The 27,254-nt window shown below is 45.9% G+C and overlaps 1 protein-coding gene and 1 long non-coding RNA gene across 7 annotated transcripts in view; one reads left to right on the top strand and one right to left on the bottom strand.

The window, feature by feature from the left end:
• Cdk6 (cyclin-dependent kinase 6) overlaps positions 1-27,254 on the top strand; it is a 192,349-nt gene that overhangs the window by 135,885 nt on the left and 29,210 nt on the right.
• Positions 7,619-25,748, bottom strand: LOC134486561 (uncharacterized). Its single transcript, XR_010065762.1, has 2 exons — positions 9,460-25,748; positions 7,619-7,862 (listed from the first exon to the last, which is right to left on the bottom strand). It is a non-coding gene; the product is annotated as an uncharacterized LOC134486561 (long non-coding RNA).

The following is a 27,254-nucleotide window of genomic DNA, read 5'->3' as shown; positions in this document are numbered from 1 at the left end:
ATAAGTGGCTATTAGCCCAAATGCTTGAATTACCCTAGATCCCTAGAACAAACGAAACTCAAGACGGATGATCAAAATGTGAATGCTTCACTCCTTCTTTAAATGAGGAAAAAGAATACCCTTGGCAGGGAAGGGAGAGGCAAAGATTAAAACAGAGACTGAAGGAACACCCATTCAGAGCCTGCCCCACATGTGGCCCATACATATACAGCCACCCAATTAGACAAGATGGATGAAGCAAAGAAGTGCAGACCGACAGGAGCCGGATGTAGATCGCTCCTGAGAGACACAGCCAGAATACAGCAAATATAGAGGCGAATGCCAGCAGCAAACCACTGAACTGAGAATAGGTCCCCTATTGAAGGAATCAGAGAAAGAACTGGAAGAGCTTGAAGGGGCTCGAGACCCCAAAAGTACAACAATGCCAAGCAACCAGAGCTTCCAGGGACTAAGCCACTACCTAAAGACTATACATGGACTGACCCTGGACTCTGACCCCATAGGTAGCAATGAATATCCTAGTAAGAGCACCAGTGGAAGGGGAAGCCCTGGGTCCTGCTAAGACTGAACCCACAGTGAACTAGTCTATGGGGGGAGGGTGGCAATGGGGGGAGGGTTGGGAGGGGAACACCCATAAGGAAGGGGAGGGGGGAGGGGGATGTTTGCCCGGAAACCGGGAAAGGAAATAACACTCGAAATGTATATAAGAAATACTCAAGTTAATAAAAAAAAAAAAAAAAGAAAGGAAGAAAAAAAAAAAAAAAGAAAGGAAGTCTGGTAACTTCTAATGTAGTACTGTTTGAAAGGGGGCGGGGAGGGGCGTAAAAAATTAGCCACCGACTGAACAGCAGTGGCTACCCACCAGGCCAAATAAATGAGCCTTGGAACAGTAGAGGAAGTGTGGCGGGGCTTGTGGATATTTGTGCACGTGAACCCCGAAGTCAACCTCAGTGTCATCTACATTTTTTTTGAGACGGGTTATCTGACTGGAGCCTGGGGCTGGCTGTTTAAGCTAGGCTGACCCCAGGGATGCCACCTATTTGCCCCTCACCAGCCCTCAGACACACAAATGCCCAACCATGCCCAGCTTTATGTTGGTGCTAGTCTTCAGTGCCTCTATCTTCAAGGAAGGCACCTGATTGGCTAAGCCATCCCTTCGGCCCTTAAGTTGTTTTTGAAAATGTGGACCCTGGGTAGCTGCTTCAGCATTTCTTGGGGCCATTCTTAGAAATGTCGGTCCTTAGGGCCCCTCCTAGATCTGCGTTCGTTCTGGAGTTAGGTTCTCTCTCCCTGTATTATGGCAAGGCCTCCCCTTGATCCTGATATGAACCAGGGTGAGAACTACTAGATCCGATGATGGTGTTGCCAGAAGTGGGCAGCCCCTTAAACGTGGGTATCTCAGTCACTCCCTTGACGTTCATTATTGAGCCAGGAATTCTGTTTCCTAAAAGCACCTCGGGTTAACTCTTTCATCTAACAAGAGTAGAACGCATCAGGTGAAGTCTTACAGTCAAAGACAAGATTAGAGGGGTTGGGGATTTAGCTCAGTGGTAGAGCGCTTGCCTAGGAAGCGCAAGGCCCTGGGTTCGGTCCCCAGCTCCCAGATTAGAACCCACGAGTAGAGGGAGCAAGGTGGGCGTCAGGGTGTTTTGTTCCAGGCTGTTCAGAATTAACGCCGTAACTCTTTTTTTTTTCTCTCTTTTTTCGGAGCTGGGGACCGAACCCAGGGCCTTGTGCTTGCTAGGCAAGCACTCTACCACTGAGCTAAATCCCCAACCCAACGCTGTAACTCTTAAGAGTTGATTAGAAAACAAGTCATTCGAGTTACATTTATGTGTTTGGAGTTTTCTCTGTGTAAAGATGGGGGTTCTCTATTTTAGGGGATGGGGAGGTCAGCTGTCTTTCCACAGTACGAATTAGATTAGCTATGATTGATGCTGTTTAAAAGCTAGTTTTGAAAGATGAAACTTGAGATATTGGAATTGAGCATCCACTAGTAAGATATTGGAGATATTTTTAAGTCCTGAGTGGCACGCATCTATGGAACAGTTCAACCCTAAGTTTCCTTTTCGGTCCTTAGATACGTTTTCACCTACGTGGTTAGTCTAGTTGATAATTAGGTTCCCAGCCTGCCTTGAAGGTACTACATAAAGGTGGCAGATCAAGGTCTAAGTGACTGAAGGGTGAAGAAGCAGTGTCGGAAACTGGGTTTTAAAGTGAAAGCTGACTAAGTCAGTCTAGACCAAGTACACATTCTTCCTGGGATACCCTGTCCCTCCCGAGTCCCGCTGGTTTGGCTGTGACCTTGACTGTGGGTGTAGTCTTTGTTTCTGCTCAGTTCACATTGGTGTTCCTACGACACTATCCAGATATCTGGACAGGACATGCTTCTTAACTGGACCCAAAGTGCCCCACATTCCAGCATTTCCAGGACATAGCTGGACTCCGGATTCCATGTTTAGCCTTTGGAGAACTGAAAGACCCCAGGATCCCAAAAGCATGCTCTTTCGTTACTGAAGGCTAATTATAATTCGGTGACTATTGACACCTCTCTATTTGCTGCTCCTACTTGCCGCAGAGGCGATGATCACAGCGTCGTATTTGTCTGTGTTGCCTCCATTGCTTTTTGCTGTTAGAGCAGCTTTACCGTCATTTACCGATTTTTCACTACCCTAGATCAGCCGACTTTTTAATTCAGCCTCACCCCAAGGAAGGATACGTGAAACCGTAGCCTGGATGAACCAGTTATTTATTTAGCTGATAGATATTAGATTCGATATAAACGTCAGGATTATTAGAAAGCTGTCTGTGAATATCCACCAAAATGGCTGCACACCTCACCACTGGAGTGTGCCTGAAGCACAGGCCCCTGTAGAATGGTTGCTATGTGAGAGGCCCACTCCCAAGAAATGACCATTTAAATCCTAGTGAGGAAGAAAGTCGTTGCGGGCATGATGAGTTCGTTAAACACACCTGGCTGATGGGGGGGTTGGGGGCTGTGGGCTATAAGAAGACTGTATAGGGTTGTGGCGGGGTAAAGAATTATCGGTGAAAGCCCAGAAGTCACATCCTAGTTGTTTATATAAAATCTTTGAGGAATAAACACTTGTGTGTGAGCAAACCTTAGCATCCTATATAACCTGGGTTGTGGGGGAGCAAAGAAACCGTGGGAGTGAAACACTTGGTTCTGACAAGCCCAGGGCCGTGTCCTTCATGAGTTACCTCACCGTGCCATATTCAGAGGGTAGAGATGTGGAGTCTTCTACAAGTGGGGTGAGTAAATTGTCCAGGCACACCAACCATTACACAGCAGAGCCAGGCCTGAACACAAGTCTTCCTGACTAGCTGCTCTTTGCTCTTCTCTGTCATGATTTTGCTCTTGACATCACTAAAGGCCTTTGTTTTCCCCCTAGAGTATTATGCATTACTAGCAGAGAGCAGCAGTGACATTTTAGAGGTGAAAAGGCAGACCACGTAGTCAGCGACCCTGATTTCTAGTCTCCCCAGCGTTAGAAAGGCTGGGTGATCCTCCGTCACATTATCAAAAGTTACATGCTTTCTATTCTAAGATCAATGCCTAGGAAATACGAACTCAATAAAGAGAGTCTTAGAGCAGATGGTTGCCAAATAACCAGAGACTTAAATACCATCTGTCACTATTATCTGACTTTAATAATTTGCCCACACTGACCCACAGAAGCATTCTACAAAGTGGATAAAACGGATTAGAGCTATATTATTCTTAATCTCCCTTCTCTGATTCCTTGTAAGTAAACTATCTTAACTTCACATTGAGATGTGTATTGTACTAAAGCAGTCAGATACTTGGTTAGTAGCCATATAGTTAAAATGATGGGAGGGCGAGAGGGAGATGGGGGTGGGGCAGGGAGAGATGGGTATTTAGCTGTGTGGCAAAATAAACTAGTAATCTCCACCCTCCGGGTACCTATTCGTTCCTTTGTGGTCCTGGCCAGAACTGTTAGCTTATGGTTTGAAAGTTACGGGGTTTCCCAGGTTAAAGCAAAGATATAAAAAGAGAATGAACATTGAGACAGAATCAAAGAGGCTACGAATTCTTTGAATATGGAGATTGTGGTGAACAGATAGTAATTCTTAGAAATACTGGGCCCACCGGCTCTGCTAGTCCTTAGCTACGAATAGCCAAATGCCAGCAAGGGGGATATAACAAATACAGCCACCGTTGGCAGGAAACAAACAAGACTTCATGGCTGTATCGCCCCTTGTCTGATGACTTCTCTAGACTTGTCGTCATTGATTTCTATGAATTAAGTACCCAGTAGCAGGAGCTAACAGTTTATAACTGTCCTTTGTGGCCTGAAGGCCAGTGAGCGAGTGTCTAAAATGTTACCGAGTGCCTTGCCAATTTCCCCATCTCTCGTGTTGGTGGGTCTCCATCTCCTACTCTCCCTAGTGACATCAAGGAAGCGAAGTGCTCGACTGGCTGTCCCAGATGCCCAGGCACCTGTCAGGAGGTGAGAAAACCTGTCACCTCAGGCTAGGTCAGAATGTGTGTGCAGAGCTTCAGGCACTTAGGATTTCTGACTCCTCTCTTCTTGGTCTTCACTTAGAGAACCAGCCAAATTGCCAACAACTCCAAAGGGACATTCTCTTGGGTAAGGAAATGCCCGAGATGGTGCCCAAGTAAAGGAGACCAGTCTTGATAGAGTGATAGGTACCTCCAGGATAGTTGAGGGCAAGCGGATATTTTCACAGCCTGATCTGAGTTTCCACTCTCACTGTGTGGCTCTACGTACATTTGACAAATACGCTTGTCCCGAGAAGCTTTGCCGCTCTCCGGGTTCCTAAGCCTCTGCAGGCTGGTGCTCTGACTATGCCCGTCTTGTGGTCGTCTCCACAGATGGGACTGTCTTCTCTAGTCTTCAGCTGCCCTGTGGTCACGGTGTTTCCCCCTTTCTTCCCATGTCCCCATCCCTGTTCTCGGCAGCCAACGGCCCCATCCTGGCGCTTTTTACTTCCGTTGATCTTCCTACTCTGAGTCTGGGACCCTTCTTCAGCAACAAATCACCCTCTCCCTTGGGCTGTTCCCATGGTGATTTTCATCACTTCGGCTTTCCCTGTATCTGTATGCGTGTGTGTGCGGTGTCCTCTCGGAGGAAGAACTGTGGACCTATTACCCATCTGCTGCTGCAGAAAGTGGTGCTGCCAGTCTCTCTGTGCCTTCTCTCTAACGCCCCAGTTCTTAGCTGCATCGACTAGAGAAATCTGACACAGGGACACACACCAGGGGCAGAACAATGTAAAGGCCCCAGTTGGCTCAACCCAGAATCGCCCAGTTTATACATTCCCTATCTCCAACAGCTAGCTATAAGTATTCTGTGACTTTTGACGTGAATTTTGGTTTTAAGCTCATTTCTCAGAGAAACACCCTTGAAGTAGCATCACCTAAATCAGGGGGTTCTCAACCTTCCTAAGACTGTGCCCCTTTAGTACAGTTCCTCATGTTGTAGTAAACTCACTCTCTCTCTCTCTCTCTCTCTCTCTCTCTCTCTCTCTCTCTCTCTCATAAATTTACTTCTGTTGCTACTTTGTGACTGTAATTTTGCTACTGTTATGGATCGTAATAACAAATATTTTTTGAAGATAGAAGTTCGTCAAAGGGTCTCGATCCACATGTTCAGAACTGCTGATACAAACTGTCCATGATTTAAAAAAAAAAAAAAGGAAAGAAAAAAGCCCTGCTTCCTGACAGATCTAAGCACATGTGCCTGCTCAGTGCCTGCACCAGGCTTCTTGTAGTGGTGCCCTTTCTCCTCCAGTCCCAGCCCTTGACAGACCCAGTTGACTGCCACACTCCCAGCCCTGCGTTCTGCCTTACCTCCAATTTGTTGGGACCTGTGAAGCCATCCAGTGAGTGCCTCCTTTCAGTGCAGAAATCCTGTTTCTCCTTTCTCTCGTTTCCCTCCTGTCAGGGCAAAGCTCTGGAACTGTGCTCTTACCACTTCGTCAGGGACCCTCTTGCGATTCGGTGGGGAGATCCGCTCACCCTCTCCAGCCTGCAAATGGCCTCTCTTCTACTTTCCAAGCCCCAGGCTTCCTCCTACTCTTTGTGGCCACCACGTCTTCGTCCCTTGGTCCTTTCCAGTGATAAAAATGACGGGGGGGGCTGGCGAGATTCTGTTGCCACCTCGGGTTTTACAGGTATGAAACTGAGGCCCGCAGAAGTTAAGTGGTGTAGAGCGCCATGGCCTATACCATCGGTGACCAGAAGGGGCTCTGAAGCCAGGCACACTGCAAAGTCCCTCTGGCACTCTAGAGGAGGACGGAGAACACCTCCTGTATCCGGGGACCTTCTTCAACTTCTCGCTCGCTCTGTATTGCCGACCTCTGAACCTGCACCCCCTCGTTCCGTGAACCCTGCCTGGCTGGCTGTTAGCGATGAACACATTTCTGGGTACCTTTTCCTCTGTCCCTTCCATTGGCCTCTCTTCATCTCCCAAGGCCTAAAGCTGCGGTCCTAAACATTTTATTTAGGCAAGATGAAGCTGACCCACAGAGGGCCCAGCACCATGAGTTCCTTCATGGACCACCCTCCACAGGTCCTTTTCAAGCTTAAATGACACCATGAAACCTGGTTCTTCTCCGCTTTCCTTTGCTGTAATGAAACACGCATCCCTGTGGCTACTGGGTCCTCAGTGTCTCCTTAGATTCATCTCCATCTTTCTTCGTCCACGTCCTGTGGATTTTCTGTGATGCTCTCTCCCACCTTGCCCCTGCCCATTACCAACTTCTGTCACCCCAATGGAGGTCGGTTTTTCAATGCTGCCGGAAGCAGTCGCTTGCCAATCCTGCTTCTCTCCAAGTTATGTCTTATGATGAGCTCATACGTGACTTACAGAATCACTCTTTAATAAAAACTTAACTAAACTTGAGGCATTTTTAGGCCTCAAGACCTTTTTTAAAGAGGCCCTTACTTCAACATGGGCCTGACCAAGATGTCGTTATTTGGCCCTACAAAGTGTTTTAAGGTTTTCCTTCCCGGGAACCCAGCCTTTGGAGTAGGAAAGATGGTTTAGTGGTTAAAAGCTCTTGGAAAGAACCTGGGTTCTGTTCTGAATACCCACGTGGCTCACAGCTGTTCATATTCCAGCACCAGAGTATCCCATGCCCTTTTCTGGCACCAGGCACACACACACACATATGACACATATACATACATGTGGGTAAATCACGTATACACATAAAATGCAAAAAAATCTTCTTTAAAAGCTAGACGCCCTTTCCCTTCTGTTCCCGGTGCCTGCCCTCCGCCTTTCGTCGTCTTCGGTGGTACCGAGTAACTGCCTCTTCGCACAGTCCTGACTGTGTCTGTCTTACTGAGCTTGTCTCTGCCGAGCTCTTCCTGAGTACACAGGTTGTCCACCATAGCTGCAGTAAGGAAATGGGTGGGCGTGGGGCACTGAATTCGTTTGTAGGACCACGGTTCCCTGTGTGTGTTTCAGCCCTTCCAGCTTTGTGATGGAGGACAGGCCATTGACCTCTACATCCTAATGTCTCTCTGCAGAGTTGAGCTCCCTCAGACTCCTGTGTACAGTCTGAGACATTCAAAGTCCTTTGCTTTCCTTCTTTCGACCGTACTGGGCTTTTGAAGCTTTAAAGAGTAACTAAACCGAGACAGTATATAATGTCCACAGTTCACCCTAACAACAGCATACTTTGCTTCTGTAGAACTGTGCCTTGGGCACCCGTTCACATCTATAAGTTGGCCTTCATCAACACCAGCAGGTCTTCCCCAGAACGATTCTCCAGTGCAGACATTGATTGTACTTGGGGAGTCTCTGTGTCTGAGATCTTTGTTCGTACATCACCTTTGGGAACAAGAACTGTGGAGGGAAGGGTTTTGAGATAGGAGATCTAGATACCAGTTTCCAGATAGATCTAGATACCAGTCTCCAGACAGGAGATCTAGATACTAGTTTCCAGACAGGAGATCCAGATACCAGTTTCCAGTGTCTCTTAAAGAACAGCCTGGTTGTAAAACTGCAAAGTGATACTGAGGTATAAAATAAGAACATTTTCTTTCTTGTACCCATATCAAAAAATGCCAGGGTAACCCCCAAACATATTTCTCTATCTTTTCTTTATTATAAACTCAGAAGTGTGTGTGTGTGTTTATTAATACATATATACATTTTATGTAAACAAAGAAATGGTTACACACTGAGCCATCAAAAGTTGTCTGTCCACTTATTTTATAACTTAGCTATAATTTAAAATTAAGTTAGCACTAGTGTCCTTTTGATAAACATTTAAAGTTTGTTTCTTTGTTTGGGGCACTATTATAAGCAATGCTGCTATAAAGTCCTTAGTCTTAATTTTGTAGAAACATTTATCCAAGTATTTCTGTATGATACATTCCAGAAGCAAACTTAGAAGGTCAGATAACACACACATTTAAAACCTCTGCTGGCTAAAGCAAATTCCCCTCAAAAGGCTAAACTTAATTTTGCTGTAAACTTATAGGTTATGACTGAGATTTCTAAAAATCAACAGAGGTTGTCTGGGAGCCAGGAGTGTAGCTCGGTGGTAGGGAACATGCCTTAGCATGCACGATGTCTGTGAGGCTCTTGGTTCGGTCCTCAAATCCCCAGAAGGAGATAGATTGTGCAGAATGAGACAAGACGGGTACTCTGTAATCTTTGGTTACCTCACCTACCCAAAACACCACCAACCCAAAACAAGCAAATACGGTCACCATTTTACAAAGCCGTTTTACAGCCCGCTGGTGCATGAGAGAGCTAGTTCAACTGTAAAGTTCACTGTGGCTTCCCTTTTTTAATCAGTTGGGTAGTGATAGGGAAGGAATCATCCTGTCAGTTAAAAAGAAAAAAGGAAACTTGTAAATAAGTTCTAAGCAGTTTCTCAGACGTTCTCCCTCCCCCAGCCCATGGGGAGTCCAGAGACAATTCTGGAGAGTTCATGGTGTCTGTGCTTAGAGAATTATGTGGCAGATTCTGATTTCCTTTCCGGGGAACCTGGGATCCCTCTTTACCTACCCCTATCCTTGGTAGTCACCAGATAATGTATCCTTACTTGCACTTTTGCTCTGTAGATCTGTACTGTGGGCTACCTCCATAGGCCCCTCCATCAGCTACTTCTAGATAGGAAAATCCAGGACTCCCTTTCAAATCTCAGGTCTGCTTGGTCACATCTTTCAACCACTGAGTTGGTTAAAAATAATTAATTAGGGGGTTGGGGATTTAACTCAGTGGTAGAGTGCTTGCCTAGCAAGCACAAGGCCCTGGGTTCGGTCCCCAGCTCCGAAAAAAAAAAAAGAAAAAAGAAAAAAAATAATTAATTAGAAGGTAGTTGTCACCCACTAATTATAAATACTTGCAGAGAGAGGAGAGAGGAGAGATTGAGTGCATGAGAGTGCTTTTTGCCACTCTGACCTTTAGTTCATGGCAAACATCTCCTCACCTGCTTTACAGGTGGACAGGAGGATTGTGTCTCCTAATGATAGAAAACAAATTCCAGGCCTGGACCAAGTAATGTTAGCTGCGCCCTGAACCTCCAATCCAAGTCCAGTCTGGCCATGGAAACTCCAGCATGGTGTATCTGTCGCTTTATAGCACTCGTGCAGGTTTCCTAGACAAGATAATAAATAGGAGTAAATAGAGTTATTTTAGATGACTATTAAGGTCATGCTGCTTCACCGTGTTCCTTTATTTTCCTTCTCTCAGTGCTAAAGTTACAACAAGTGGTAAAGTATGGCAAAAGACGGCCTGTGGAAGAGATAGGTGGTGCTGACAGTGGGTGCCCCGTCTGACAGCCATTGTCTTCTGTGTCTGGTTCTTGAGCTAAGGCTTCTCTGGGTACCAGGCTAAAAGTCTGCCTCCACTATGGCTTTGCCCTAGACCTGGGGAACTGGCATTTAACAACCCCGTTTAACACTGAGAGTTATAAAAGCTGAGTCTCCTTTTCTCCCCCACTTCACCTTTTCTCCTCTTCCACATCACTCAACTTCCTCTCTTCTGTCCCCCTTTCCCTCTTTCTTTCCCACCTGCTTTGTAGACTTAGATTTAAAAAAAAAACAAAAAACAAAAAACAAAACGCTACTTAATAAGGTTCAACTCCCCTTCAAGCCAAATGGGTCCAAAGGTAGGGGAGAAAAGGTGGTAAATAGGACAAGGGGATGTGGACCTGTTTAGGAGAAGTCCTTTGGAGCAATTTCAATCTCCGTTTGTCAGGGTACCAGCAGTCCAGTTCACTAGTGTCAGGGTACCAGCAGTCCAGTTCACTTGTGTCAGGATACCAAGAGTCCAGTTTAGATGTGCCACCAGACGCAGATCAGCAATGACAACATGATCCATCAGAAACTGCCAGGCCTCTGTCAAATCTGCATGAGTCAGTGGAGCAACCAGGACCAGCAGGGGTGCCAGGAGTTCTCTGTTGTGCTTCTCTCAACGACAGCAAAGATGCAAGACCAACGAAGGCTAGCTATGCAAATGCCCCCCAGCACATCACGGTTCACTTAGTCTTATTTATACTCCCTGCAAACATCATGTGTCCCCCACAATATGAGTCTTACCTCAACAAACTACATCACATACCACAACCAGAAACGTCCACTTCACAACTCTCTTGGTCTCTCTCTCCTCTCTCCTCTCCCCATTTTAACCATTCAAAATACAGAGTGTTCAACGTGATCATACACACCTACCTTCTCTTATATTGCACTATGCTGAAGGGGTTTTTTTTTGTGTGTGTATCTTGCACCAGTTTGTTGCCAAATTCAAAAATACAAATGCTGTAATTTACTGAGTAGGACTAGGAATCGTTCGCTATTTAGGTGTGAATGAGTACAACATAAACACAAAGGGGGAAACAAAGGGTGACGTGAATTTGGGGTGTGTGTGTGTGTGTGTGTGTGTGTGTGTGTGTGTGTGTGTTCATTCCTGTTCCTATTGGAAGCTCCATGGGACCATGAAAGAGAGGCCAGGCTTCCCGGAGGAAGTGATTGGAATATCTGCAGATGAAGATTAGTGTGTGAGCAACATTATCTCACATATGTAAGATTCGTGATATGGAATAGCAACTCAGAGAGCAGCGAACGTGAGTTCAGAGTAATTATAGGTGTGTTGACTACACACACGCAGTCCATAGATAAATAAATAATGCGTGATTAATAAATGATAAATGCACGTTGCTTCTTTTAGAACGAGAGGGAGAAAGCTAAAAGAAAAAAAAATACAACTTTTGAGAAGAATATAATACAACAAAGAAAACTATCCAGAGATTCAAAAGAAATAAAATTCAGAAGATGGTAGTTGATCAGAAAAAAAAAAAGAATCAAAAGGAAATTGCTAAAAGATGGTAAGGTAGCACAGCAGTAGCCAGAAGGCAGCCTGCTGGACAGCACCAAAAGCCACATGGATCGCACTTTCTAGACCTGTGCAGACGGAGCTGGAAAGAGAGCTGAACCAGCTGTGGAAACGTAGTGGAGCCACCTGCAGTAGCAAAGCTCGTTTGGACGGAGACACAGAACCCGTGATGAGGACACAGGACGACAACAAAGGGTCCCGTGCGGTGACGAGATGACAGATATGAAGGACTGCAGGTGGAAACCTGAGCTGAGAAGCTGATGGTCGGGAAGCGGTGATCCCAACTATTACCAAAGAAACACGTTGCCAAACTGAGAAGAAAGTTTCAGCGTGTGGGGACCGTCCCCGAACAACAGCACTACTTGCTCAAGCCTGTGAGTGTGAAACTTGATTCGGATCAACTAGAAGTTTGACTTTCGGAACTCATGATTCCAGATCTGGGAGAGCTCTGGGGCTGGGTTTCGTCTGTGTCTTCGTGTCTTCAAAGCTGTCCTCGCTCACAGCGCAGTGAGTGTGGTCCTTCCAGACTCGCACATCTGCCCACCAGGATGCCTGGATAAAGAAGTCATTCTTCTGTCTGAGCTGGAGTCTTGAGGTTCACCCGCAGGACTGCTTATGACTTACACCTATGCTTGAACCACTAAGACACAGGCGTGGGATTTGGCTGTCCAGTGCATTGAAGTTTAAGGAACACACAGCTCCTTTTGAGAGTAGAGAAAACTACGTCTTTTTGAAAGGAAGAGAAGAATCTGTGAAGAATGTTGAACTTCAGCAGAAAGTGTCACATACTCGAGGATTCCATAATTATGTATGGGTTGGTTAAATATCAGCTGGAGGACCAGTATGATGGCTTGGCCAAGAAAAGCACTTGTTGCTAAGCCTGTTGACCTGAGTTCAATCCCAAGGACCTGCATGGTGGAAGGAGAGAGCTGACTGACAAAAGCAGTCCTCTGCCCTCCCAAGTGTATACCCTACCCAACCCACACAGAGTAAATAAATCAGTGTCGAAACTTCCAAGTGTTAGTTGAACATATTTGTGAGCCAACTGAGGGGATAGTGGGGCTAGAACTTGGGGAATAGAATGGCATCGTATGATGGATACAAGATGAAACTGTTCCTGACCCAGTGCTCACCTCTCTGCCAAAGCTCTCAGGGGAGCTAGGACTCCAGCAGACCTCACCTGTTTGTACTGGTCACACTAATAACCCTGTAGGAATGTGGTTGGGTAAGGATATTTTTTAAAACAACATCTGGATGAGGCTTAAAAGCAAATAATTTCATTACAACTTATTAGTCCTTATTATGAGAATAACCCTGTAATTGGACTTCAGAAATTCCCCCTCAGGCAAGAGCGTACCATCAGATTTAAAGGCCTAATTAAGTATGACTAAAGTCATGCCTCATTTTAGCCCACCAGTGACTTTAAAAAAGCAACATTCTCTAAAGACCTTTTAGAATACAGAGGAGAGTAGGCCCAAATGAAAACTAGAGATGGAATAGTTTCAGAGAGGCCGGGAGCAAAGAGTAACAGTCACTTAGAATTCAGGAATTCAGAATGCAAAAATACATCAAGTTCAACTTTTTGAAGAATTTCTTCCATCTGGTGGTATTACTGGAATCAACTCATTTCTTTAAAGACAATCTATGCTAGTACACAAATCTAATGAATATTCAGCGTGAGTGAAATTCTTTAGTAGTAATATGTCAGTAAAATGTATGAGGTGTTGAACCGTAAAAGCACTGTACGCTGGTGTTTTCCCACATGGGAATGCTCTTGTTGTAACCTTACTGTGATGATGCATGCATGCAACTGGCCTTGCTCTTCCTTCCCCTCATACTTTACCCGTTGTTAAGGGATTGACAAGGTTCCATGCCCACTGGTAAAGAGTCCCGCCCAGTGGGAATGTGAGATTATAAACCTTAGAAGAACGGGTTGCCACCCAGTCTAACCCTGTGGGTCTTTTATAAGTGGGTGGGAATGTAGGTAGGTAGTTGACAGACAGACAGGTAGATGGATAGATTAGGTACATAGATAAGTAGATGGGTAGATAGATGGGTAGATAGATGGATGGATGGATAGATAGATAGATAGATAGATAGATAGATAGATAGATAGATAGATAGATAGATAATGGATGGATGGATGGATGGATGGACGGACGGACGGATGGACGGACAGGTAGATAGGTAGGTAGATGGGTAGATAGGTAGGAAAGTAGGTAGATAGATAGATAGATAGATAGATAGATAGATAGATAGAGGATGGATGGATGGATGGATTGATGGACAGGTAGATAGGTAGATAGATAGATAGATAGATAGATAGATAGATAGATAGATAGATAGATAGATAGATGATGGATGGATGGATGGATGGACAGGTAGATAGGTATGTAGGTAGGTAGATAGATAGATAGATAGATAGATAGATAGATAGATAGATAGGTAGGTAGATAGGTAGATGGGTGGGTAGATGCACAGATAGATACATAGATAGGTCAATGGATGGATAGAAACATTCTCAGCACAGAGGCAGAAAGGAGCATCAGAGAACTTGCAGCCTAAATAGAGCTGGATGCTCAGCTGTGTGCAGTGGGTACATCAGGATCTAGACAGAGGCTGATAGGAGTGAAGTGATGCCCTGGCTCGCAGCCATCAAGAGTCAGTTACAGAACCATGTTGAATTGACTTTAGCCAACAACTTGACCAAGAGTGGAAGCACATTCAGTCCTGTAACTTCCAGAATGCCCCTAGCTCTGCAGATATCAGAAGTGGAACAGTGAGTGAGCCGGGTCATGCGGGACCTGGGCTTTGACCCACACGGGACCGTGAGATGGCACTCGGTTACTTTAAGCAGCTGACTGTGAAGTAGTTGCAGCAGCAATAGGAATGCATGAAACCTGCATGGGACGCCATGGCCACAGCACACATTCTAGCAGTGGGATAAGCAGTGAACACCTTAGAACGTGTAACAGCGAAAAGCTGTCACTCGACGGCTGGCTGAGAGTTGTTTACACCAAGAGCAACCCAGCTCTGAGGCCAGGAAAACTCCCAGGAAGCCTGTAGCTACAAGTGTAGATGAAGAGATTGGTCGTGGGGGCGGGGATATATATGAACGTGTATGTCATTTTGTGGGGAATACTTTACAGATTAGCCGTACAGACAGAGGAGCCTTGCAGAGGCTGTAATTAAGAGTGTGGGTGGAGTGTTTGCTGCCTCTCCGCCTGTTTACTCAGAGTCGGGCTTGTATATGGTAGCAAATTGGTGAGAGGAAGAAATTACGCAAAGGGGAGATAGTTTTGTGGACACGTGCTACTCGGTTTGTGTTTTATCTCTCATGGTACAGTCGTAAAACTCATGGATTTTTTTAGGAGGTGTTAGCCCAGGGCCATGGTTTTCGTGTGTCTCGAGCTCTAAAGGCTCCTTGCTTATAGAAGCCTGCACTGCAACACTGAAGGTGCATGGAATCTCTCCACAGTGTGATCACTTCAGCAACACAGAAACATGCCTGCGTGCTCTGTAGCTCCAAAACTCCGAAGCAGCTAAACACAGGTTGACACCATGTTCCGATTGCCTGGGCTTAAATCCCAGCCCTTCTACTCCCTAGCCCTGGAGCCACAGACCAGTGACTTAAGGTCCCTGTGCTCACTGTTCTCCCTTTTGGTGAAAATTGATGACTACTATTCCCTTTGTTTTTTAATGAGAATTCAGCAGAATTCAAGCAGAAATGCTCTGCTTGAAATACCTAGCTTTGAAATTAGGGTTAGCAATAATTCTAGTTTCTGTTCTTCCCCGAAACATACAAATATTGCATAAATGGGGCTTTCTGGCTTGTTGGACCCAAGAAATACCTAAAGCGGACATGGTTTAAACTTTCTATATAAAATAAGCAGGCCAGGACATCCAGACACCAGTCGACCCCCCCCCCTCTCTCTCCCTGCCTTCCCCGCCCCTCCCCCACACTTTTCACTTCAAATTAGTGAGACTCAATACATAGTATTGGCATTATGGCAACACAACAGACACTTAAGAAACTCAGTGAATTATGAAGACATACTTTAAAAACCTATATTCTAGCCAGGCGATTTTACCTACGTAGTAGTGCTGTACACCTTTAATCCCAGCACTCGGGAGGCAGAGGCAGGCAGATCTCTGAGTTTAAAGACAGGGCTACATGGAGAAACCCTGCCTCAAAAAAGCAATAGTCCACTGAACTAGAAAACCAAAAAGAAATGGATCCATTTATTTATCTGTGTGTGTGTCCTACCAAAATTAAATCAACATGAAATAGATAATCTAGGTAGACTTCAACAGTGCCCGGAGAGCCAGAAAGATTTAGCACAAAATTCAAAGAATCAATACAGTTCTTCCTCAAATTATTTCACTAGCTAGAAAAAAGGAGGGAACACTTCCAAACTCTTTTTTTAAGCCAGTATTACCCTAATGTCAAAAGCCGGACAAGAAAGAAAGAAAAGAAAAGAAAAGAAAAAAGAAAAGAAAATAAGAGAAAAGAAATATGAGCCAACATTTCAGACAAAATTTTCGTTAAAATGCTTGTAAACTGAATTCAAGAACATATTGAAAGCAGTTTAATTGCTTTAAGTTAACGTTCCCAGAAAGCATTTAGTAAATGATGCAACTTTTTTTCTAAATTAATCTAAATAGTTAAGCATTAATTCAGTGTCGACCCTGGCGTCATTCCTCTAATTTTCACACTCACATATTCAGCCAGTGTTCATAAGAAATGAAACTGCATCCAAGACTGCCCGTTATCTCTCAGTGAGTGTGCGTTCCAGTTCCCTGGAACTCTCACGAGATGCTTATTCTGGACCCTGAGGAAGTCTGTCGGTGAATGGCTTCGGAGTGAGAGCACAGGAGCAAGTACAGCAAACTGGGCAGGTTAGACCAGCAAAGTGGGCAGGTTAGACCACGAGAATGCATGTGCTGAGCTGTGTGGTTGGGGTTTTTTAAAAGGAAGAGATTAAGTGTTTCCCAAACCACGCTAGAGCAACAGAGACTTCATGAAGTTAGTCCTTGGGTAGACTTTGGAGACGTTTAGTTGACTAATTAGCAAGGACTCCGTGTTGCATGCCACAGAAGTAGTGTATTCTTAAGGAAGCAAGGCCTGGCTTCGGTGTCCTGTGGGAAATGGTGGCTCGAGTGCGCGTTCATCGTCGGGCTATAAGGGTTGCAGCATCCCTTTATGAGTCCTTAGCATTTGGTTAAACAAATGCAGAGAGGAAGCCACGCTTCCAGGCAGATACAGCTGGGGTGAGGGAAGCCAAAGCCAGGGGGGCCTGGTGAGGAGTCCCCATGAGGTACATAAGCCAAAGAGAAGACTTGGGAGGTCATCCAGCTCTGCTCATAAATCCCAGCTATTACCAGAGATGAAAGGGAAGTGAGAGGCCTGAGGAACAATAGGAAAGAGAGTCCCCCAGCAGCACCGCCTCCCCTTGGGCCTCTTGACTAGGGAAGGAGTAACAGAGCTGCCCAGATGGCAGAGCCAACACAGAGAGGAGCTCCCGTGCCCTCGGACCTCTTTAGGAAATCCTGTTTGTGACGGTGGCTTCAGCGAGAGGCCATTGGGATCCCTCCCTCCCTGAACCATGGACGCACACTTCTGGATGGAACTCGGATTTCTAAGGCGGAGTTTGAACTCTTAGTGCCATGTGCATTCAGTGAGATAGAAACTGCTACGTGCTGGGCGAAGCACAGGTCAGACTGCAGCCCTTCTCTTCCTTTTGCCACCAAAATGCTGGTAACCTAGTAGTTTGAAAATAAGATGAGTCTCGTCTTTTTTTCCTGTGTGGGTATGCTGGGCGGTGACAGTCTGACCGGCTTTAAGAAGCAAAGGCCCATTTTTTCCTTGCTCTGGGTTGGAGGTCCTTGTTTACACGCGAAAGAATGGGAGAATGCTCTCATTTCAGAATATGGCTAATCTCAAAGACGTTTACACTGTGGAGCCAGGCCTGTTCAGTTTTTACAAACAGCACATTTTGAAATCTTTGCAATTCCAAGTTTACCTCCCTTGCTTTCCACATTGTTGATCTGTAGGAGCCGCTATCTGATCCTTCCGCTGTTATTGGTAGCCGTGTGTCCTTTTTGTTCCTAGCGATAAATGCTCTTTATGCTATTTAAAAAAAAAAAAGGCAGGAAAGGGCAAAGACCGGTGATGCTGGTTCTCTGGTCTGCTTAGCTGTTTAGAGAATTCATTTAAGATCCTGGGAATGGTAATGCAGGATCTAAACCAAGGCCACCAGAAGGCTCCTTCCTTAAGAGATCTGTTCTAGATTCATAGCTGAGGTTTCATTCTTTGCCTTTTGCGATGTGAGTGCTTGGGCGTCTGGGGCGAACCGTTAGTTTCCACGCCAGGACTCGTGAAATGAGATTGGTCATCCCTCTCAGACAGGTGGTCAGGCTGTTATACGGAGAGAGATCGGGCTGGCTGCTGGCCTTTGGGCATAGGGCCATGCCAGTGCGGCATCCCGTCCCCCGCATCTGACCTGTAGCCTTACAATCTGAGGGCTGACAGTGACAGCCTGGGGCAGGGGCCATTTTGGCTGGTTGGAGTGGTGTTCCACAGGCAGTTCTATGAGAAGCTGGGCTGATCGTGGTCAGCTCTGTGCCAGGAGACACTTCTGAGGCTCGAGACGGGGAAACAGGTAAACGGTTCTCAGGTGATAAGTTCAAGTTCCCTGCTCTCTTTCCAGGGTGGCCCGGGTTGCAGAAAGAATTGCAGCCTCTCCAGGTTGCACACACTCAGTGCGTCCTGCATTTATTGCATGAATCAAAAGCAGATTTCACAAGGTCCATTCCTAGAAGACCAGGTTAGTCATTAAAGGTTAATTATTCAGGAGTTAGAGGAAATGCTACAGTGGGAAATAAAAAGTGTCAGTTTCTGGAAACCGAGGAGCAGAGGCATCCGTTTTTTTCCTTGAAGAGGATCCACAACCATTCTACTGCAGTCTTTTAAAATGCAGTCTTTTAAAAAAATAATCATAATGTAAATGTGCTACATATTAGTGGTCGTCTCTCCTAAGCCGTAAGTAGCCATTGGTCCCAACCTCGGTAGCTTGGGAGCGTCTGTCGTCAGACACAAAATGCAACCAGATTGTAGCAGCAGAGGATTCCGATACTCTACACTGTTCCTCTCTTCTGTTTGTGGGGTTGTAAATCTGCCATTTGGAAGAAATCTGAAGATCTGGACTGGAAATTTCTTTTGATTTTTATGTGAGTGCCACATCCAGCCGGTACTCTCGGGTCTCAGATAGGAAGAGTTGGACCCCCTTCCCTGTTTGTTTGGTTCTGTGTCTGTCTTGGTTTTACTCAGGAGCCTGTGTGAGGACCACGTTTGGCCTTAGCTTCTCTAGGACCCAGCTTATCTTTGGGCCCAGCTTATCTTTTGTCGTCTTTTCTGAAGCCGATAGGACGATTCCACGGGGAAGAAGCCAGTGTCCCACTTGGATGAACTCTGCAGAGAGCACAATGCAGTCCTTCTTATCCCCGAATCTGAACTGGGTTTTTTTCCCCCCAGTGAGTCCAGAACAGTGAATGGGAAAGTCCAAGCCTGAAGAGTAAAGACCTCACTTTTGATGCTTTGTACAGAGTAAAGGGAAGCAGCCATTACCAAGCACATGGAGCCCAAGCTGTACTCGTAGGACAAAGGGAAGAGGCCACCTCTGCACACTGTCTCCTCCTTCAGCCTTTTGAGTTGTTAAAGGTCATTGGGGACTGCGGTCCTTTAAAGATTTATATGAGCACGCTGTTGCTCTCTTCAGACACACCAGTAGAGGGCACCAGATCCCATTACAGATGGTTGTGAGCCGCCACGTGGTTCCTGAGAATTGAACTCGGGACCTCTGGAAGAGCAGTCAGTGCTCTTAATCACTAAGCCATCTCTCCAGCCCACTAACTGACTTTCTTTTACCCTACCCGGAAGGCCCAGCAGGGCGGGCATCCTATACGACTTCCCGTTCTGGGTTCCCTTACGTCAGCACCATGAAAAGCAAGCCCAATCCTGGCCTGCAGTGTACTGATTGGGCAAATAAACCACTGAGTACCGCATGACCAACGAGATCTGCTTCTCAGCGGCCTCCCAGATGCCGGCTCCTCATTATCCTGTTATAACCAGCCAGTGCGAGCTACCTGGCCTTTAAACTTTATCTATTGATGGTGTTTGACCTGTTGGTTACTCCCTGAGAAAGGCAAGGACTTTGTTCAGGCTGAGTCTTCACCCTGGTTTCGGCGTGAACTGTCCCCTGGAGCCCCATGTGTTTGAACATTTGTATCCCCCCCTGGTCCGCCTGCTCTGAGAGGTCGTGGGATTGTGGCCTGGCTGACAGAAGTCACTGGCTGAGACTGGGTGGCTTGCTTCCTGCCGAGCGCTCTGCAGATGCTGGGATGTGAGAAGTAGAAGAAGTGGCTGTTCCCGTCCGCCTTCCTCACTGTGGTGGACTGCCTTTCCTGAAACCGGGAGCCAAGACAAATCTCCCTCCAGGTTGTTCATTGTGGTGAGGAAAGTAACTGACACATGTCCACCAGCAGTCAGCCTGCATTCCCTGGAGGACACAGGACAGTGAGGCGGTGGTGTGAGCCAGCTCTGCAGCCTCTAGTTCGGTCTCTTTATCATTTCCGAGCTGGGTGACTCATTACCAGTCGTCCCTCAGCCTCTGTTTCAAGTATGAAGTGAGAATAGTCAAGTGTGGATCCCACACAGTGGTACTTTGTGGTTACGTAAAGCAGGTCGCATGCCACAGCTTTCTGTTCTGGATTGTATACAATATCAGTATGGATGATCATGTTGTCTGCGCTGCTACAGCGTCCTCTAGAGCCAGATGGCGTTTTCAGTAGTCAGTGGTACAACATCAGGCACAAGAAGAATCCAGAGTCAAAAGCCTTGGGCCCTACAGCACTGAGATTCTAGACAGCACCCCCAGTCCTAGGTATCAGACTGAAACTTAGGCCATAGCACACTCCACAGTGTGGCCGGGTGACTCAATAATGAAGTCATGCCTAGTCACTCTGGGGTTCTTTCTGTCCCTGCCCCTCTGTCCCACTACAGCTTCTGCAAAGGCCAGAGCCAAGCTTAGAATCTGGCAAGACCCTGAGTACACAGATGAGCTCAGAAAACCGTCTAAATGAGGCTTAGAAACCAGGCGGGGTCGTTAGGGGCAGAGGCCCACCGACTGCGGAGCAAGGTGTCGGGGGACCTCTGCCTTTGTAGCTATTGCCATAGCACTTCATAGGACCGAGAGCATAATCCCCAAGGCCATTGTAGACTCTTGTTCTGAGCCACAGGAAGAAATACCTCACACCAGCTACCAGGGGAACTCCAAACAGTCAGCAAGAAGAAACTCTGAGAATGGGAGAAATGACTATCCCCCTGTCGTTCTCTGCGGCCTTCTGAGAGGGGAGCAAGCAGACATTTGTCTGTGAGACCAGCAAGCACAGAATGTGCTAGAACTGTTTCATGCCTACCTCTGTATGGCTGGCTGGCTGGCTGGTTTTAGTCAAGGAAAAGAGCAGTGGTTGTCTGTGAGCCATCACTAGACACTGCCTTCCAAACGGATTTACGAGGCAGCCACGCCCTCTCCTGTCTCAAACGGAACTCCATGCACAGACCCCTTTTGTTTTGATATTTCCGAAGCAGGTCAAACCAGAAAGCTGCGTTTAAAACGAATGATAACCTTGTAAGCCGGTCATGGTGACACGTGCCTGTAATCTGAGGCTCAGAGGGTGAAATCACAAGTTCAATGTCATCCTCGGCTAAATAGCTTGTTGGAGGGCAGCATGGGAAACTTGGCATCTAGGCTCAGTAACAGGTTTTTAAAGTAGCTTCATAATGTGTCTATTATATACATTATTTTATGTAAGGTTTACTTTTGATTGTATGTGTGTAAGGGTGCGTGCGCTTGAATGCTGATGCCTACAGAGACCGGGGTATCTGGTCCCCACGGAGCCATAGGCGCAGGCTTTTGTGAGCTTCCAGCCATGGGTGCTTCGAGCAGCGTGCACTGTTAAGGACTGAGACATCTCTCCAACCCGAGGTTGACTTTAATTATGTGCACTGGGTACTCTCATTTGACAGCGACAATGTGGTTATTATAGAACTTTCTTATTTGTACCGGAAGGTAAAGACAAAATTTTGCAAATGTCAAAGCTTTTAACTTGAAGGAGTGAGTACACTACTCCGAGGTATTTCGGATATCTAAGTATGTAATTATATTAGACGATTATAAACCACCCAATAAGATGAAGTTTATACTGATGTAAAGAAATGGAAGATAAGATCTCCATATTTAGGGCAGGAGAGAAGAAATGATGGCATTGGACATTTTATTATTTTTTTCTCCATCTTTACTAACTTGGGTATTTCTTATTTACATTTCAATTGTTATTCCCTTTCCTGGTTTCCGGGCCAACATCCCCCAACCCCTCCCCCTCTCCTCCTATATGGGTGTTCTCCTCCCTATCCTCCCCCCATTACCGCCCTCCCCCAACAATCACGTTCACTGGGGGTTCAGTCTTAGCAGGACCCAGGGCTTCCCCTTCCACTGGTGCTCTTACTAGGCTATTCATTGCTACCTATGAGGTTGGAGCCTAGGGTCAGTCCATGTATAGTCTTTGGGTAGTGGCTTAGTCCTGGAAGCTCTGGTTGATTGGCATTGTTGTACATATGGAGTCTCAAGGCCCTTCAGCTCTTTCAGTCCTTTCTCTGATTCCTTCAACAGGGGTCCCATTCTCAGTTCAGTGGTTTGCTGCTCAGTAGTAGTAGTAGTAGTAGTAGTAGTAGTAGTAGTAGTAGTAGTAGTAGTAGTATTGTAATAAGTCGGTGCTGAATCTAGTCAGTGAAATGTGATGCAAGTCGGGAGGCATACATAATCTTAAAGCCGGTCTCAGGAGAATTCTTGTATAGTAAGAAAAAAAGAAAAGGAGAAACAAGCCTTTGGCCAAAAAATGGTCGTTGGTTGTGGCGTAACCGGTATTTTTCAACTGCTCCTCATGCATTGTAACACTTTAGCCCGTGAAATACCTGTAATCTGTTTCTCTTTTATAAAAACAAATCATGATCTGACTGGTACTTAGATATTCCTGTTTGTTGTGCATGTAGGTAAAACATTTGTCAAAATGAAATTTGCAAGAACTCTTTAAAGGGAGGCCGAGACGCACAGTTTGATAACCAGGGCTTTCCGCCTTCTGTGATTCCCTCGGGACTAAATCCTAGAGTTAGTGAGTAAATGTGTGGTCTTCAGGCTTTGTGCATGTGAGTGTGTGTGGAGGTCAGAGCCAAGGACCATCAATGGAACCAGAGGTCACTGATTTCAAAAGACTCGCTGGCCAATGGACACTGAGGATCTTCTTGCCCGCTACACCCCAGTGCTAGAATTTCATGTGCTCAACCCAGTGCTCTTGGGTCTTTTTGCAGCAGTGCTGGGACCTGAACTCGGGTCTTTTTGCTTTCCCAGTGGGCACTTTATAAACTTAACCATCTCCCCGCCTCAAAACTATAAGCGTTTCCGTATCTCAAACCTACTGCCCTCTGGGAAGTTTTTTGCCTTACTCTTCCTTCAAGGACATATCGAATGTACAGCATCGCATTTTTAAGGTCTTTACTTGTATTTCACACACATCAACTCAGTAGCAATCAATCAGAAAAAATGATAGCAGGGACCACGGGCCGTGAGCTCCCGCAGTCTCAGCAGCGGTGGAGAAGGCTGAAGTGAGAGAAATGCTCGAGCCCAGACAAGCCTCGGAAATCTGACAAGCCCTCACGTTAAGCAGGGAAAGGGAAAGAAAGACACATGGAGTGGAGGGGGAGGGGTGGGATTACATTCTTCTGTGTAATGGTTAGGTTCTGGCACAGCCCAGAGACGGAGTTAACAGGTCCCCAAAGCCGCTCTCCTGTCTGGGTGGAAGCAGGGATTAGATTGTTTTTTTGTAAAAAGCTCTAGTTGGTAGAACCTGAATTCGATTGAGCTAGCCTGTATCATCTTTGTATCAATTTAAAAAAAAAAAAAAAAAAAGTCCTGTCAACGGCCCTAGGCTTTAGTCTATAATGTTAGACCAACCAGCGAAATGAAAAACTTGGCTCTGTTTGCTCTCGGTGAGAATTAGCCCTCCATTAAGCCCCAAGCTTCCCTTTGGACTCTCATTCTTGTAACAGCGCTGACAAGATAGGCAGAGCTTGGTACAGGCTACACACACATTTCTTAGACAGTAAAGCTGTGTGCCGTCTTCATGCCAGTCGGTGTCCATGGCAACCCTGACCAGCTGCATAAAGCCTCCAGCCAGGTGAGGGTGCATAATTTCCTGATCCATTTGGTTTTACCCTTCATTAAGGAGAACCAGACACAGGCTCTTTGGAGAGGCTCCTTTTGAGGGTGGAGAGGAGCTATAGCTCCTATAGGGAAAGAGGGAGTAAGAGGTAAAGCTATACCATGCTTTGGATTTGCTCACGTTGCCAGTCTTGAGCTGGCATGAACGTTCTCGAGCGATGACAGTTGGGCTGATTAAGAGCCGTTAGTCAAATCCAGTAACAGTATTAATCTGTGGTTGGAAATGACTGTTAAAGTAAGTGCCTGGCTATTCAGTTGTGGTTTTATTTCCAGCTTCCAACCATGACAGGCTTCCAGCGGGAGGAATAGAGTCTGTGGTAAAGGAGCCGTTGATAAAAGAAAGAACCCAGTAACTGTCACTACCCATGCTAGACAACAACAGCAACCAAAAAAAAAAAAAAAAAATACAGAAAAGGGGCAGGCAACAGAAATTGAACAACGGGTCCAACTAAACCTAGACAGTCTGGTGTGCTCACGAGGCTAACATGGTAGGGGTGACTTGGGCAGTGACTCCTATTTTCCTGTAAGAAAAGGAAGCCTGAAAGCACCAAACCATCCTGTTTGGTGCAACCATACTCTAAGCAAGAAAGTTGCTCTTGAGGGAAAGCAGTGACTAGCCTTTGAAGCTGTTGTCAGTTTCCCAACATTCCCCCTAAGACCACTGAAACATGGAGGTTATCTGGGGGTCCGGCCGTCAGGTTACCTGGAAGTTCGCATGTACCTGTGCCGAATTCTCCAGAAAAGGTACTCAGCGATACTGCTGCTGCCTACCTTTTAGCAATCATGAAGAAATGTCTATTGTAATTGTGCTTTTCTTTAGAGGGTTTCAGACTGGCATCTCTCCATCAGGGTGTACCAAAAGAATGAAGAGTTTCAGGAACGCAAGGAGGCGATCCTCTCGGTGGTCTGTATTCAGAGTACTGAAAAGTTAGCTGGGTCTGTACGATCCAAGATAATCCTGAGGGCAGTTTGAACAGTACTCCCAAAGCATTCCATCTGCCCACAACAGGAAAGTAGTGTTTTCACCAGTCCTTCCGCAGCATTCAGTCAGTGTTTCTACGATGCTCTCAGTTTTCCTGCATCCTCGTTATTTCAGAAATCGGGGCCTAAATTGGAATCAGTTAGTGACAACCTGACCTCGGTGAAATACAGTGGATCTGCTTAGAAGTGCAGCACACCATTGGCACCAAAGTGTAGCATTTACTCGTACCATCGATCCAGCGGATGGTTAACTCAACAGCAAAGGACATTTCAAGTACTAGTAAGGAGAATATACTTAATTTGTGGGACACGTCTGTTACAATTTAGTGTGTCGGTGAGGTTGCTTTGGGGCAGTCACAGAGCCCTCGAAATGGCTCAAAGAGACTTGACATTCAGAGTTAGCACGGTGCTTGCAGATGGCGGCCAGTCATAGGCAGAGCGGGATGAGGTCCTGCCCAGGCTGGGTGTTGTCCTGCTGGTGGTCAGAGCAGGCTCAGCGAGACTGACGCCAGGTCTGCTGTGAAGCCTCCTTCTATCTGGATGTTGGCAGAATTCCCACAGGGGTAGGCAAAGGTAACCCAAAGGTTCACCTCAAATAAGGAGTCTGAAAGCAGGAGCCTGGGCCATCAGTGGTGAGCTGTCATTTACAACAGTGCTCAGTGTCGGCCTGTGGCTTCCTCCCTGACAGAGGTCTTGCTGCTCTCTGGTGCCAGGATCATCTTTCACAATAAATCGTTTACACAAAAAATAGTATTGATGCCCTGTGGCCGAAGACGACTGGAAGTTAGTCTGCTTTGGCTACGTTCTGGCAAACTAAGAAAGAAGAGCATCTAATGGCACTCAGCACAAGCAGAAAAAGTAAGACATCTTCTGAAGCTTTCAACACATAAGAGCAGTATAATCTGAATTCCCACTAATGTTCAGTGTATACAGTTCTATTAGCGAATGATTAAAAACATTATTTATAACCTGCCAGACACTTTAGGGGTTCTGGTTAATTAGGTGAGATGAAGAGGCACGATACAAACTTCTAACTCTTTAAACTCCTCTTCAAGCAAGATGGACGTCATACACCGTGTAACCCCAGCACTTAGGTAGAGGCAGGAGGATCAGGCATTCGTGGTCCCCTTCAGCTACTAGCAAGTTGGAGGTCAGCCTGGGATAGGTGAAACCCTATCTCGAAAAAGAAAATTTATCTGGAGTCTTTAGTTTTTATGTATTTTCTCAAAATACATAATCAACCTGTATATATACCACTGGATAATACACGGGCTCTTTATTACATACTGTTTTACGGTCTGATATTTGATTTTTCTTTTTAACTTAAAGTGTCAGTTCCTGTCACTAAGTTAGGAATGGTGTTTACCCACTAGGGTGTGTTAGAGCATTGGATGATATCATACCTGTAAAGCAAACCCTTTCCTGCAGTAAATTCTTGGTAACTAACACTTGGTGGTGACGTTCTCTATGTCTTTTTAGGTAACAACACTTTTAAAAAAATATATGTTTTTAATGGAAAGAGAATTACATTACTCCCCCCCCTCTCTTCAGTCCTTCCCATACACCCCCCGCTCTCCAGTTACTGTTACACTCACATATGTGTGCATATGTTATGAGAACACCCTACTGAATCTGCTGTTGTTTGCATGTGTATGGTTCCAAGGCTGACCACCCTGCATTGGACAGCCAGTAAGGGGGTTCTTCCCTGGGAGAGGTGATTCTCCCCCTCCCAGCAACCATTTTGCCAGTGGTTTTTGCTTGGTGGGTAAGGATCCTGTGAAACTTTCTCCCTTCTTAATATGACTATTGACGCTTCCTTTTTTCTGGTCTTCTTTATGCATCCATTTCCAGGAGAAGCTGTCTCAGTGCAGGCTTCCTGGTATCCTGGCGAGTACAGTATTTCTGTCCTTCTTCCTACATGTTCCTGAGCCACAGATTCAGGAGCCGTGGTGTAGACGTGTGCCCTGGAGCTGGGTTCCCCATGATCCATGGTTTTCACCCCATTTCTCTAAGCCAGATTATCTGGGCTCAGTGTCCGTGTTGCGAATTGGGAAAGAAACCCACAGATATTCTACCACTGGTAAACAAACATGGATTAAAAAAAATTTTGCCTCTGCTAACAAAATACTATTAATATAGTCAGAAGTGACTGTGTTTCGTTTAGAGCTGTTACTGTCAGCATCCAAAGCACTCAGTAAAATGTTCTCTGGAGAGATTCAAAAGATGACCATAATGCCAGACCTTCGGTTAGTCATGTAATCTCTTGGGGCCTCAGTATGCCCATCAATAGAAGGAGATCATGTTCTGGTAAACCTTGTTTCTCTAGGCACAGAGCAGGGAAGATGCCTGTCCCTCTACCTGTCGTTTCCCAGACTGTAGCAACTTTAAGGTTCTCTGGTGAGCTTCGTAAACAGCCATGCGCCATGGGTAAATTAAACCTGGAGAGATCTGGTCCAGGGAAAGGAACAAAACAACTGGATTAAATCTTCCTCGCAAAATTAGTCACAGTGAAATGGGGGAGGGGAGGGTGGTGTGAACAGAAATTCTCTTGGAGCGAGTGAGAATTTATGACGTT

Source organism: Rattus norvegicus, chromosome 4 (assembly GCF_036323735.1).
Source record: "Rattus norvegicus strain BN/NHsdMcwi chromosome 4, GRCr8, whole genome shotgun sequence".
NCBI lineage: Eukaryota > Metazoa > Chordata > Mammalia > Rodentia > Muridae > Rattus > Rattus norvegicus.
The sequence above is the reverse complement of the archived record's forward strand: the minus strand, read 5'-3'. Positions and strand labels throughout refer to the sequence as shown.